Source organism: Camellia sinensis, chromosome 1 (genome assembly GCF_055761805.1).
Source record: "Camellia sinensis isolate YWXY chromosome 1, ASM5576180v1, whole genome shotgun sequence".
Lineage (NCBI taxonomy): Eukaryota > Viridiplantae > Streptophyta > Magnoliopsida > Ericales > Theaceae > Camellia > Camellia sinensis.
This window is the reverse complement of record NC_138961.1, coordinates 211,137,376-211,152,214: the sequence shown is the minus strand read 5'-3', so window position 1 is coordinate 211,152,214 and position 14,839 is coordinate 211,137,376.

Below are 14,839 nucleotides of genomic sequence, written 5' to 3'. Positions count from 1 at the left end.
GGGTATTGGTGGCCCTATATGTAGAAAGACACAGAGGCCTATGTCAAGAAGTGTGAAAAGTGTCAAAGGTTTGCACCTTTGATACACCAACCAGCAGCAGACCTGAACCCAGTATCCAACCCTTGGTCGTTTGCCCAATGGGGAATGGATCTTGTCGGACAACTACCCCAAGCAACTGAGCAAAGGAAGTACCTGCTGGTGGCAACAAATTACTTCACCAAGTGGATAGAAGCTAAACCCCTTGCCAAGATCCGAGATGTAGATGTGAAGAACTTTATATGGAAGAACATTATCACCCGGTTTGGGATTCCAAGAGCAATAGTTGCAGACAATGGAACACAATTTGACAGTAAGCTAATCAAGAACTCCTGTGCAAAGTTAAAAATCAAGAATTACTTTTCCACCCCGACTATTCCTCAAAGCAATGGACAAGCAAAGGAATCCAACAAAGTCATCTTGGATGGGATTAAGAAGAGGTTGCAAGCAGCAAAAGGAAAATGGGTGGATGAACTGCCAAGTGTACTCTGGGCATATCGGACTACGCCGAGAAGATCAACTGGGAAATCCCCATTTGCCATGGCTTATAGAACAGAAGCAGTCATTCCGCTGGAAGTTGGCATCCCTGGGATCAGAACCCAGGGAGTAGAGAACGGGACCAACGATGTATTATTAGCCCGAGATTTGGATCTGCTAGAAAAAAGAAGGGAGAAAGTTGCAATTCAACTGGCGGCATACTAGCAGCAACTTGCCAAGGCTTATAATAAGAAGGTTAACCCAAGGGAGTTCCAAGTCGGCGACCTGGTCTTGAGAAAAGTCATCGGCAACAAAAAGGATCCCAGATAGGGCAAGCTTGGCCCAAATTGGGAGGGACCCTATGGAATCATCTCGGTATTGGGCAATGGGGCATATCGGCTCGAAGATAATGAAGGCAAAGAGTTGCCAAGACCTTGGAATACTTGTAATTTGAAATTTTTCTATCATTAGACTTTTTTTGTTCTTTGTTATTTACCGAAGTAAATAAATAAAGTTTTAGCTTGATATCTCACATTTGTGACTAATACAATACTTGCCGAAGTTTCTAATACATGCATAATGAGAACCCAAGTGGAACGTGAGTTCACATTAGGGGGCAAAGAGTTGGAAAATGGTTCCTGAAAATACGAGATCATGTTTAACACTTGTTGAAATTGGTAAAAAATTTACAAGTTGAAGTTAAACCAAAATCATGTTTAACACTTGTTGAAATTTGTGAAAAATTTACAAGTTGAAGTTAAACCGAGATCATGTTTAATACTTGCTGAAATTTGTGAAAAATTTACAAGTTGAAGTTAAACCGAAATCATGTTTAACACTTGTTGAAACTTGAGAAAAATTTACAAGTTGAAGTTAAACTGAGAACATGATTACCACTTGTTGAAACTTGAGAAAAGTTTACAAGTTGAAGTTAAACCGAGATCATGTTTAACACTTGTTGAAATTTGTGAAAAATTTACAAGTTGAAGTTAAACTGAGGTTATGTCTAACACTTGTTGAAATTTGTGAAAGATTTACAAGTTAAAGTTAGGCCGAGATCATGTTTAACACTTGTTGAAATTTGTGAAAAATTTACAAGTTGAAGTTAAACTGAGGTTATGTCTAACACTTGTTGAAATTTGTGAAAAATTTACAAGTTGAAGTTTGGCCGAGATCATGTTTAATACTTGTTGAAATTTGAAAAAAATTTACAAGTTGAAGTTAAACTGAGGTTATGTCTAACACTTGTTGAAATTTGTGAAAAATTTACAAGTTAGGCCGAGATCATGTTTAACACTTGTTGAAACTTGAGAAAAGTTTACAAGTTGAAGTTCAACCGAGATCATTTTTAACACTTGTTGAAATTTGTGAAAAATTTACAAGTTGACGTTAAACTAAGGTTATATCCAACACTTTTGTGAAAAATTTACAAGTTAAGGCCAAGGTTGTATTAAACTGAGTACTTATGTACTTGCCGATATAAACCGTTAATGGATATAGCCAAGGTATTTCACCTTGAGAAAATTACGCAGATAAAGTGTGCCTTGAAGACATGCAAAATTATTCTAAGTATGGAAATCATACAAGAGCTGTAAAGGGAAGAAAAAGAAAAACAAAAAGTACAGAAAAAATAAGAAGAACGTCAAATTAAGACTCGTCAGCACCACTAGCAGGTTGGGTCTGGAGCTCGGAAGACTGCTGAGAAGACATCTCGGCAGCCTTCTCAGCCGCAAGCTCGGCATCAATTTCTTGCAGGGTTTGATCGAGGCTCTTGTCGGTAAGAGGCACGTCGGATGATGCCTTCCCAGGAGTAACATCTTTGGGAACCTCCTCACCCTCCTCATCTTGAGTTAAGTCCAGGACTTGCTCATTTTGAGTAGAGGACTTTACCCCAGCAGTTTCCTTGGACTTCTTCACCAAAACCTCCTCCTTGGACTCGGAATCGTCGTCGGATTGGCTTGGAGTTGGGGGGAATGGAAGAGGAAGGACGTCGGCGTCCCTGAGGGAGGAGTCCTCGGCGATTTCTAGCTTTTTCAGCAAAGTCATCCAACCAAGGGTGAAACCCTTGTTGCATGCCTGCCTTACTTGTTTTTCGTAGTCTGCCGTGACGTCGGCCACCTCCTCAGCGTACCCCTTCTCATCGGTGGCCTTGGCCTCTTTCGTGGCCAGGGCTTCTTGAAGTTCTTTCTGGGCCTGGGTCATCTTTTCCTCGGCCTCGAGAACCTTCTTGATGGCCTCAGCGGATTCTGCTTTTTCCTCGGCATCATCCTTAGCCTTGATAGCAGCCTCGGCTTGATCCTCTAAGGTCATCATCTTTGATTGCAAGTTTTTATTAGTCTTCTGTAGACTAGCAGCCTCCCTCTTCTAGTTGGCTAGCTCCTTCTGATTTTTAAAAGCTTGCATTGAGAAAGAATGAGCATGCTGGATGGCCTAAAAGTGAAAAGAGCAGAAATTATTAGAAAATTTTCTAAGTACAAAAAAAGAAAGAAAGATACCAAGTATGAAGACTTACTTGAACAGAGTGCTGGAGCATCAGGGCAAAATTTTCATACTCACTCATATTGGCGTTCCGGTTAAGATCGCCGGGAAGAAGCAGAGCGGTACTAAGGGCGACTAACATCGTCGGCGCTATCGCCAGCTTTGACTAGCCTGCTTCCAATGTGATCTGGCCTAGAGGCAATCATGCTTCAAAGACCCCGAGGTGGTTGCAGAGGATGACCTCGGCCTCTTTGATCTAGCAGACTCGGATGGTTGGGTTTCGACAGGCCTCTTTTCAGTAGCAGAATTGGACTTATCACTCTCAGCCAATTTAGAGAATGGTAAGGTGTCCTTAGTGTCAATCTGAGTCACCTTTGCCTTTGGCTGAGCCTTCTTAATTCTTTTTTTCGGCTTTTGTTGAGATGATGCTGGTGCAGCATCAACAGTAGCTGGGATATTCGCTAAGAGGTCCTTTGCGACTACTTTTGGTGACCCATCTCGGCAGCAAAAACGATTCGTCACCGACGTTGGTGCTGGGATATTGGGATCAGATATGGAGCCGAAGTTGACGGCTGCTCTGCTGGATCAGAAGTTGATCCTTGATCTGGCCGAGATGTGAAGGCAGCTTGAGAAGTTGTGGCAGAAGGAGGAGACAGACTCTTCTTCTTTTTCTTCTTTGGAATGTCGGGAAAAACCGACTTGTAGGTGGGAATAAAATTAAGTACCAAAGGGGCTCTCCACTTGAGGACTGGCAGATCCAATAGTTTTCTCAAGTCTTTGTTGGGAAAGAAAGACTAGCGAAAGCCCTTTGGTGGCTGAGGAAGAGCTACAAGAAAAACAGACATTAGAACAAATAAAGTATTAAAGACTTTAAAAATGAATAAGTGCAAACACTGGGCTCTTACCATTACCCTCTACAAAGACTGATCGAGGAAGAGAGTAGAGGTGGAGGTCCTCGTCTGGAGTGAACTCCTAGTTTCCCGAGGTAATGAGATAATCATCCCCAGCTCCCTTGTTGAAGTCAGGGAGGTCGGCAATAATTTTGTACTCTGTGGACCTCGACTTAAGGTAGTAAACATAGCCCGTATCTTTTTTAAGGCCACACATGGTGTAGTAGTACTGGATATCGGCTAAGGTAACCCTAGTGTTTTCTTGTTTGGCTAAGGCTATTATGCCATTGATGACTCGGTAGGAGTTGATAGCAAGTTACATCGGGTTCAACTTATAATAATGAAGTATCTCACGGAAAATGATATTTAGTGGAAGCCGAAGTCCGCACTCAATGAAAACTACAACAGGGAAGGGCATAGAATCAGTCGTGGGCATGATGGAGTCATCCTCCCCAGCCAACCTCAGATGGACGTCAGCAAGGATGGAAAACTCTCGCCTAAACTAGCTTGGTCGGGGTGTCTACCCTATGCCTCCACATACCCATGATGTTGGCTTAAATGAAAGGTGTGAGACTTCGGAAGGGAATGTTTTGTGATGATTTTGAATGACCTTGGCTAAAACAAAAGGGGGAATACGTTTCAGTTTTTCCTAAAAATTCGAGGGTTTCACAAACAAATTCCAAACCTAGATCTATGGAAACGAAGATTGAAGGCACGAATCTGGAAAAATCACAGAAAACAGAAAAGAAAGAATGTGTTTCAGAATCAAGAACAGTGATGAACTATCAAGAACACTATTAGTGCAAGGGCATAAGGCCAAGAACAGTGGCAAAAGTGCAAGAAGATTGTGAGCAGTGTGCGTATGCAAGACATGGGCAAAGGCAAAGTCATGCAATAAACACACTCAGATACATGATTCATAAATTGAATACTTGAGCAAAACAGCAATAGTAATAAATAATGAAGCGGAACTTTTTGAAGAGCAACAAGAAATAAAACCAGGAGGAACAGTGGCTTACCAGAAAAAATGAAGCCGGTGTAAGGATCGCCGAAGTCAGACAACGGTTGCAGAAACGACAGAGCAGTGAAAAACTCGCCGGAAGAGGTAAGCGGAGCAAGTTGTGGAGCTAGAGAAGCATGAACAATGGAGGATTTGGAAGAAAGAGCTAGAGAGAGAGAGAAAGCCTCATAAACGATGAAGAAGAGTGAAAAGACGGAGGAATGAGGGAAGTTTTGTCCAAAAAAAAAAAATGCAAAAAGGCGGCTGAACGGAATTAATAAGCCTAGAATGACGGATTTGTCAGACGGCGCATACAGGCGCGAGACGACTTGCAAGCACGTACGAAGTACGATCCCGTAAAAGGAAGACGCGTGGCCGAAACTGTTGAGTTTTTATGTATGACAGCTCATACGCGTAAAGGAGCTCTTGGAATCCTTGGTTTTTAAGAAGGCATGTCGGCCTTAATAATGATCTCGGCTGAGAGATTTTGAGCTGACGTATTGGAATCAAGCACTGATATAGGTTCCATCACCTCAGAATGCCGAGGTAATAGAACCTAGGGGGCAGTTGTGAGGATATATTTTCTGAGTACCAACACGTGGCCAAGGTGACGCCGATGTGTCAGCCGAGGTGCCATGTGTCCTGATCATGACACCGAGGTTATCTCGACTAGGTCGAGGTTACTTTCGAAGATATAGGAATCCGGGATAAGCAGATAAGGAGCAAGAGCCCTAGAATGGGATAAGACTTCAGTTTTGATAAAGATAAGACTCTTAGAGAGTTTATCCCAATCCTACTGGGAGTCCAATATTAGCAGTAATCCTAAGTCCATTGAAGCTAGGCTTCTATTAGGATTAGGTAAGTGATGGCTATAAAAGAGAGGCACTCCCATGGGTCTAAGGTACGCAATTTGTATTCTGAATAGTGAGTTAAGCACTTGATTTATCTTTGAGAGATAACTGACTTGATCGTCGGAGTGCCCCCAGGTGGACGAACCACCGCCGGAATCTTCTCTTTCTGTTGCAGGTCAATCCAGCGCCATCTATTCTGCCAGTGCTCTCTAGCTGAATACTAAGTTGGCAGTGTGGTCGGAAATTGACACGCACAATATATATATATACAAGTCACATCACTAGCCAAAGTTATGAATGGATTGATTTTGTTTCTATACAGGTCTATTTAGTGCAATTTTTAAATTAAATTATTAGATTATAACTTATCAAATTATAGGTTATAATTTTAAACAGAAGTCGTTAACTTATTTGGTGCAAATGTTAGATTATACATTTAAATTGGAAGGTAGTATTTGTTAGAATAAGTTGTATATTAGCTTTTCATTGTGTAATTATCTTTTTGCCCTTATAAGAAATTCAAAAATTGTGAGAACTAAATTTTTTTTCAAAATTTCATTTTCAGAACTTTATCCATAAATTTTTTACCCTAGAAGATTTTAATCTGGGTTTCTGGGTAAGCTTTGGAGGAAAACTTTGCTTTCAAAGAACATGTCTCACAGTAAGATTGTATTTTGCCATATAATGGGATGCTTCTTTACAATTTGTACTATTCATGTACCCAACAGGTTTTGGGTCTGATTTAACATGGATTGAATTCCTGTTGTGCCATAACTAGAGCATCATGAACTACATAAAACCCTAATTCGTAAATTGGATTTTTTTTTTCAAAATCATTATAAAATTCCTAAATTGTGGATTGAATTCTTCTGTAAATTGCTACAGATTAACAACCACCATCGTAGAATGCCAAGTAGAAATCAAAATCGAAATCTATTTGGTGGTTGTGATCCAAAATCATCAAACCCAAATCTGTAGCAAAGGGATCAAAGATAGTAAAGAACTGAACCAAAATCATCGACAAGTTCAGGTGCTTGTCATCTAGGCAACGAGTTGCCTTCTTTACGAATATCTGATTGTCGTCAACCATCTTCAGTAGTTGTCGCCCGATCGTCACCCATCTTCGGTAGTCATCGACAGGTTATGTTGCCAAGTCGAAAGACAGAACTAAAGAAAATGAGAGTAGAGAGAGAGAGAGAGAGAGCCGTGAGGAAGATATGCAGTGAATGAATGGTTGGGAGATTTATATAGTGGCGCAGTTGTAATTCTTGCAAAATCCAAGGATATTTAAATAATTTCACTCATTAACACAGTTTTCCACATAATCTATAAACTGAGAAGCAGCTCTTTCGGTGCTTACAATAAACAGCTTATTTGGGGCCAAGATAAGCTCTGTTAAGCTATAAGTTGATCCCAGGAAACTATACCAAACACTCTTTTTTAACTTAGGCCAAGTTTGGGAAGATAAGAAAAAGTCAAAAAATTACTCAAAAAATTAAAAAGTTAACACTATTTACCAAAAGTCAACAATTACGGCTGCACAACTTTCAATCCTAATTTTCCTATACAAACTAATTTTTACAATTTTTTTAATACACATTTTTCCGTAAAAAGTCAAAAGTTAACCTAAATATCCATATTTTTTTTTCAATTTTTTAGTCCAAAAAGATAAAAAGTACACTTATTTAAGACACCCCAGACAACCCCTTAATATAAGTTAAAAAGTTGATCCCATGAAACTATACCAAACACTCTTTTTTTATTTAATATAAGTTAAAAAGCTGATAAAAATAGCTTATAAACTACACCAAACACCTACACTTTCTAGATGAAGTGATCTTGTGACTTGTTTTTATTAATTATAATAAAAATAAATAAAATGAAATAGTTATTCATTTTTGCTTTTTTATGTAATAATTTTGGAATATAATCAGTGTGTTTGATTTAAATTTTTTGGATTAAATTTTTTGAAAACTAAATTTTTTGATTTTCATATTTTTTTGTTTTTAGTGGATATTTTTAAAATTTTAAACATTTTTTTTTACGTTTTTATATACACCTTACTTAGATGTATCTAAAAAGTAAAAAATTTATCAAAAAATATTTTAAAAAATTAACAAATACATAAAAATATAAAAAATATACTAAATTCTTGTATTTTTTTTACATTTTTGGTATTTAGTGAATTTTTAAAAGGTTTTTTTCACAATTTTTTTACTTTTTAGGTATATTTATGTTAGGTATGTCTAAAAATTTTAAAAATTACTTAAAATATTAAAAAAATTAGTAAAAATAAAAAAAAATATGAAAAACAATAAAGTTGAATTTTCTAAAAAGTGTTTTTTGAAAACTCTAACCAAATAATTTCAAAAGAAATATTAAAAAAGTGAAAAGATGGTAAAATAATTTTAAATCCATCAAAGTATAACAATTTTTTACACAAATTAATGCATGAGTACTTGTACTTTTATAAATTTCAAATTATTTTAATATCTTTTTACTTTTTGAATATTTTCCCATTATTTTATTTGCATCATATATTTCATATGCTGTTTTTGAAATTATCGAAGGACAGGGATGGATGGAATTAGGGGTGCGCATAATACCGCCGAAACCGTCGAAATTGTCAAAATCGCATCGAACCGCACCGCAAAGGCAAATTCGTTATTATTTGCCAATCGAACCGCCGGTTTTTGGTAAGAAAAATGGCACATTCTAGTGACACTTTTATCAATCCGCCGGTTTCTATTTTTCTTCCAAACCGCACCGACCCGCACTGCTATTAAATCATGTTTTAAAAGATTCTAAAAATTCTTTTTTACTTAAGTTTGCTTATTGTTCTATACCTTAGAATATAGTATTACATTACTGCTCGAGGGAAATTCAAGATGTCGGTAATTCAAAATAAAGTTGGATTCCAATTCACTTTTCAATCTTTTTTTTTTCCTGGCCATGTTGCAAACTTGCATCAGCTCACTTTTCAATCTAAATACTTTTCAACAGTAAACATTTTCAATATATTGTAAACCCTAAATGATATTAATTTTATGTATTGTATTTGATCATTGTAGCTTTCACAGATGCTTGTAATGAACTGATAGCATAGTCGTTGATATTATCATGTTGTTGCTACACTTGCTGCATCAGAAGAAATTTTCGCAAGATGCTTAACATCACGGTATCTCTCGTCTTTTTTTTACTCTTTGATTTAAGTTTTGTAATTTGAATTATATTTTTTATAAACCGCCAATCCGCCCGAACCGCCAAGGCAAATCCGCCATTATTTGCCAATCGAACCGCCAGTTTTTTATAAGAAAAATGGCAAATTCTAGTGACACTTTTATCAATCCGCCACCCGCCATACGGTTTCTATTTTTCTCTTAAACCGCCCCGACCCGCACCGCGCACACCCCTAGATGGAATGGTGAAGCAACATTCAAATTTAGGACAAAAGTGGTTGAGAGTACAAGACACAAATATTTCGTACCAAAGGACGAGTGGCAAACATGCAAAAAAAAAAAAAAAAAAAAAAGGACAATTAATTTCCAATTACATTTTTTCTTTTTTCTGTTTTTACTTTTATTAACCTGTGCTTAGGGGTATGCGCAGTGCGATTCGGACGGTTTGAGAGTAAAATTACAAATCGAATGGCGGGTTAGTGGATTAGCGAATTGTCTAATTGCGGTTTGGGCGATTTTTGACGGATTGACGGATTGAAGAATATTCTAACTAATTATCATACATTTGCATAATATATAACACTAATTTGTATAATATTTTTTAGATATATAATACAAAGTAATGTTACATAATATGTTTCACAGATATAACCACTAATTTGTAATAAATTTCATATCTTAAACCTCTCTCACACTCATTTTTACGTTGATATTTTTTTGGAAGTTAAAAAATGTATACGTATTAACTATAGCGGAGCGGAGCGGTTCTGTGATACCCCTGTCCTGTAGTATGCTAATTGGTCCATAGTTTGAGTATGATTATGTGTTTAATATAACTTTATGTGCCATTGTGTGAAAATATGTGGTTTTGAATTTCTATCTGTTCACCATAGGAATATCTGTTTGACTATCTGCTTTGAAAATTAAATTGAAGGCCTCATCGGCCACAGAACCCAAAATTGATTGCGCCATTGTGATTGGCATAATTTTTAGAGCCTACGATGAAATTTAATTGAAAATTTGATTCAGACCAGATTAAGTTGATTAAATTTGTGAATTAGTGCCCAATTATTCTTATTATTAAATTATGGCTAGTGGGAATTTATGGAAAAAGGCACTACACACTCAAATCCCTCTTTCATTTCATTTTGGCTGGTTTTGACTCCAAGAGATAGAGAGAACCGAACTAGAGAGAGAGAGAAAGTGTTGGAGAATCAAAGTTTGCTCTTGAGGCTTGGGAGCTTTGAAGTCTAACTCAAGAATTAACCTTAATTTAGGAGGACTAAGGCTCCTAGGTGAGTGAATTTGTGCATCTTAGTTTGTAATCTTTGTGAATTCAAGTTGAATGTTGATAAGGAACATAAAATAAATTGTTCATGATGAAATCAAGTTGGTTTTGTTGATTTGGTAGTCTATATGCACATGCATGTGAGGAAGTACTTTGAAATTGCATGTTTGAGCATAAAAATGTATAATCCATGTGCAATTTAAAATGAAACTCATGTTTTGATCACCTCTTCACCAATTAAGTTGTGAATGATGAGCATCTCCCACATGCATGTACAAATAATGGGGGTGTAAGGCTTGATTGTTTGAATTTGAGCATGTTGGTGTTGAGTTTGAGTTAGTTTGAGTCATGCATGTGATTAAATTGTGAAATTGAACTTCATTGTGATGTAATTTGGTGTTTGTACCATATTAGTACATAAATATATGAAGTTTGAACCAAAAATCATGAATTGAGACCTTTGAACATCGAATTTGAACTCCAAGAGTTCTGGAATTTCCAGAAAGTTTGATTACCGCTCGAGCGGGGAAACCGCCGCTCGAGCGTGAATTTCGTGCTCCCAGCACTTTTTGCAGACATGGTGTCCGCTCGAGCAGGGGAGTTCACGCTCGAGCGTGGAGCCATGTAGAGAGGCCTTCCGCTCGAGCGCCATAGTTCGCGATCGAGCGTAATTTTGATGCATCCAGTACTTTTGCAGGCCTTAAGGGTACGCTCGAGAGGGGAAGTCTACGCTCGAGCGGGGACCTTGTTTTCTGAAATTTTGAAAATGCATTTTGTGTTCTGTTTTCCGTCCCCTTTCACTTCTAAACACTCTTAGGCATATATTAAGCGTTGTAATTGAATTAAAGAGATAAGAATGAAGCCTAAAGAGGAAAATGTGAATTTTGAACGGATTGAATTGTTAGTGACCCTTTTATGTTCATGGCATGTGTAGGGTCAAGTTCCAGGGCGAACCAATCAACCGATCACTGTGAGTAATATCTGACATATGTTATTGTCCAATTGCTATTTCTATGTAAGTTTTGTAAAGCTCATTAATTTGAATGGTGGACATAGTTTGATATGAAAGTTTGAAAGGCCTATGAGCCAATTTGATCTGAAAGTTTGAAAGGCCTATGCGCCAGTTTGATATGAAAGTTTGAAAGGCCTATGAGCCAGTTTGATCTGAACGTCTGAAAGGCCTATGTGCCAGTTTGATATGAAAGTTTGAAAGGCCTATGAGCCAGTTTGATCTGAAAGTTGAACGGCCTAAGAGCCAGTCTGATATAAAGGCCTAAGAGCCAGTCTGATATACAGGCCTAAGAGCCAGTTTGATATGAAAGTTTGAAAATGCCAAAGGCCAGCTGACATGAATGAAATGGGGCCCAAGGCCGTCTGTTGTATAATGTATCAATGCATTTCCCTTACTTGGTATTATTCACTGGGTTTTCGCTCACGCTCATTCATGTGTTTGTAGGTGAGCCAAGAGAGGTCCAGACCCAGACCCAGCCCCAGTAAAGCCTAAGCAGATCAACATAGGTTTTGGAAAGTCAGCCCTCGTGTCTCACGCACGAGACCCATCTTCGCCCTTTTGTTATGTATTTATATTTTGTCATGTTGGCGAAGTTTTGTATAAGTCTGTATATAGTTCCATGGGTTGACTTAGTTTTGGATGATCTTGTCTGAACAGAATTTTACAGCACTGTATTTCAGTTGTGAGTTATTAATATATATATATATGGTTTGTTTTGATGTGCCATGTAAGCACAACTTTATGGACAAAGTTTTGAACTGCTTCCGTTTGGCCCCCATTAACTCTGTTAAAATACGTTTGGTTTGGTTTGAGGCCTTAGGTAACCTCTTGATTACTGGGCGGTTATATCCTTAACCCACAGAGGCGGGTTCGGGTCATGACAGGTTCGGTTGACGGATTATAAATTTTAAAGTTTAAACCGCGGTTAGCGGTTAGAGCGGTGCGGTTTTAGCGGATTGGACGGTATTTTGCACAGTCTTACCTGTGCCCTAAGAACAAATATTAAATAAGTAATGAATGAAATATTAAAAGAAGAGTAATATTAGGGATTTTAAATAATTTATCAAAATTTTTACCAAATCTCTCATATAGGTGTGGGGCTCACACACTTATAGATTTATATAGATCCCACACCCATGTTAGAGGTTTGATAAATTATTTGAGATCCATAATATTTTCTTTCAAAGAAAACAACTACACCCATTTGTATAGAAACAATAAAAGGTTTACAAGTTATCTCAACTCAATAAATGCTTTTATAATGAGATGAGAATGTTTTTTTTATTTATTTTTTTCATTTTATCTTTTCACATCACATATCTTATTTTTTTGTATATCTTTTTTTGCAAAAACATAATAGAAAAAAAAATTAAATTATGAACAAAAACTATAATGGACGGGTGTTGAGGAGTTCGAAAGGAAAGAGCGAATAAAATCTTCAATCCATGACTCATCTAGATGAAAGTTGACAATTATTTTTTGTTTATAGTTGTGTTAGGCCATCTCCAACGCTGTATCAAAGTTATCATCAAATTTGAATTTGATGAAAAATGAGTACTTTTTCAGCTCAAACGGTTTCATCAAATCTGTATCAAATCGAAAATATCAAAAATATTTCACTAAATAGAGGATGTCTGGAAGCCTTCACCATTTCACTGTTTGGTGCCGTTGGTTTTACAGAACCGGACGACCAACCGAACGTCTAGCCGGTTGTTCCCCCAATCATCCAGTTAGTAGAAAACTTCCCAGAGCAAAGCAGATTAAAGGAAGTGGTGGATTGCTCTTGTCGGTCGACCAGCCAAACGTTTGGCTAGTCGTCCCCCCAATCGATTTGTGTGTTGATGACAGCTAGGGCTGGGCATAGGGTTATTCGACCCGCAGAACCCGCCCTACCCGCACACGTATGGGCGGTTTCGCAAATATAATAAGGTAGGGTGCGGTTTGAAATAATTCAATTTTGCGGTTTGTGGGGGGATTGCGGGTTTGACCTGCAACCCGCCACAACCGCCCGCACTATATATATATATATATATATATATATATATATTTGGAAAAACCTGACCGTTCATTTACTTGGAAGAATTTACAACTTCCATTATATGTTTTGTATTTGTTTTACTTAATTGACTTCTAGTCTTATCTAAGTTGCACTTTGGTTAATGATTTAAATTATTCAAAGTACTTTTTTTTTAAAACTTATTTATCCAAAAAAAAAAAAAGAGTACATTTTTTTTGAATTGATTTTTATGTTTGATTAACACAATGCTCTCATATTACAAAATGTAAACTGTGCAAATCATAGATGTTAAACTGATGGGTGACATAAGTGACAATTCCATTCAATTTGTAGGCAGTCTAAGTGTGTGTGAAGTTTAAATTAAACAGTATCTATGTTAATTTTTAAAGAAAAAAATTCAAACCGTAAACTGCCCGTACATCCGCAAACCCTATCCGCACAAACCGCAGACCGCACTGCGGGCGGTTGCGGTTTGACTTTTTCCTAAACCGCATAGATGCGGACGGGTCAAAAACGAACTGCAAACCGTACAAATCCGATCTGCAAACACCCCTAATGACAGCCAAAAATGCTCCGTTTGAGTGTTGGATATCAGATGAAGTTTTTACTCAAAATTTAACTCAAATTTGGTAAAATAAATGATTCACCGTTGGAGAAGTTCTTAGTAGTTACTTTTTTTTTTTATTTTTTGTTGAAATTTTTATTTGGATTTGTTAAAATACACTATTAATTTGATTGAATTTTTTAGAAAAAAAATTAAAAAATTAGTTTGATAAAAAAAATAAAGGGAAAATTACAATTCAATGGAAGTTTTTTTTTTTAAAAAAATTTAATTTAGTGATAAACTTTATCAACTTTAATAATTAAAGTTATAAATGTTTCCATGAATTTGTAAACATTTTGTGAAGATCCAACTAACTTGCAATTTCTTAGCAAAAAAAAAAATATATATATATATAATAATAATAAACGCTCATTACTTTTATACAATTTTCTCTTTTTGAGAAACAAATAATTTTAAAATTTTAAAATATCCTTTTTGTATTTATTTTTTTATTGAATTAATTTTAATTTTTAAAAACTTACCAAATATCAATAATTTTGTTTGGTTTCAATTTTCTGAATTTAATTTTTTTTAAATTGAATTTTTTATTTTTCGTATTTTTTTGTTTTTAGTGAATATTATTTTAAGCAATTTTTTTACTTTTTTAGATGCATGTTACTTAGATGTATTTAAAAAAAATATTTATAAAAAAATTTAAAAAATCAATAAATACACAAGAATACGAAAAATAAATTGAATTCTTGTTTTTTTTTAATATATTTTTGGTATTTAGTGAATTTTCTATAATAAAAAATTTACAAATATTATACTTTTCAAGTGTATTTATGTTAGGTGTATCTAAAAATTAAAAAAAAAATTGTTTAGAATTTAAAAAAAAAAAATTACTTAGTGAAAACAAACAAATACGAAAAATAAAAATTTCAATTTTTTGAAAAATAAATCCTAAAAATAGAAACCAAACAAGCTATAGTTTGCAACTAGAAGGTTTATTTGGTAGGGTTGTCACGGTGAGTACTGTTAAAAAAAAAAAATTAATTACCTTAAAG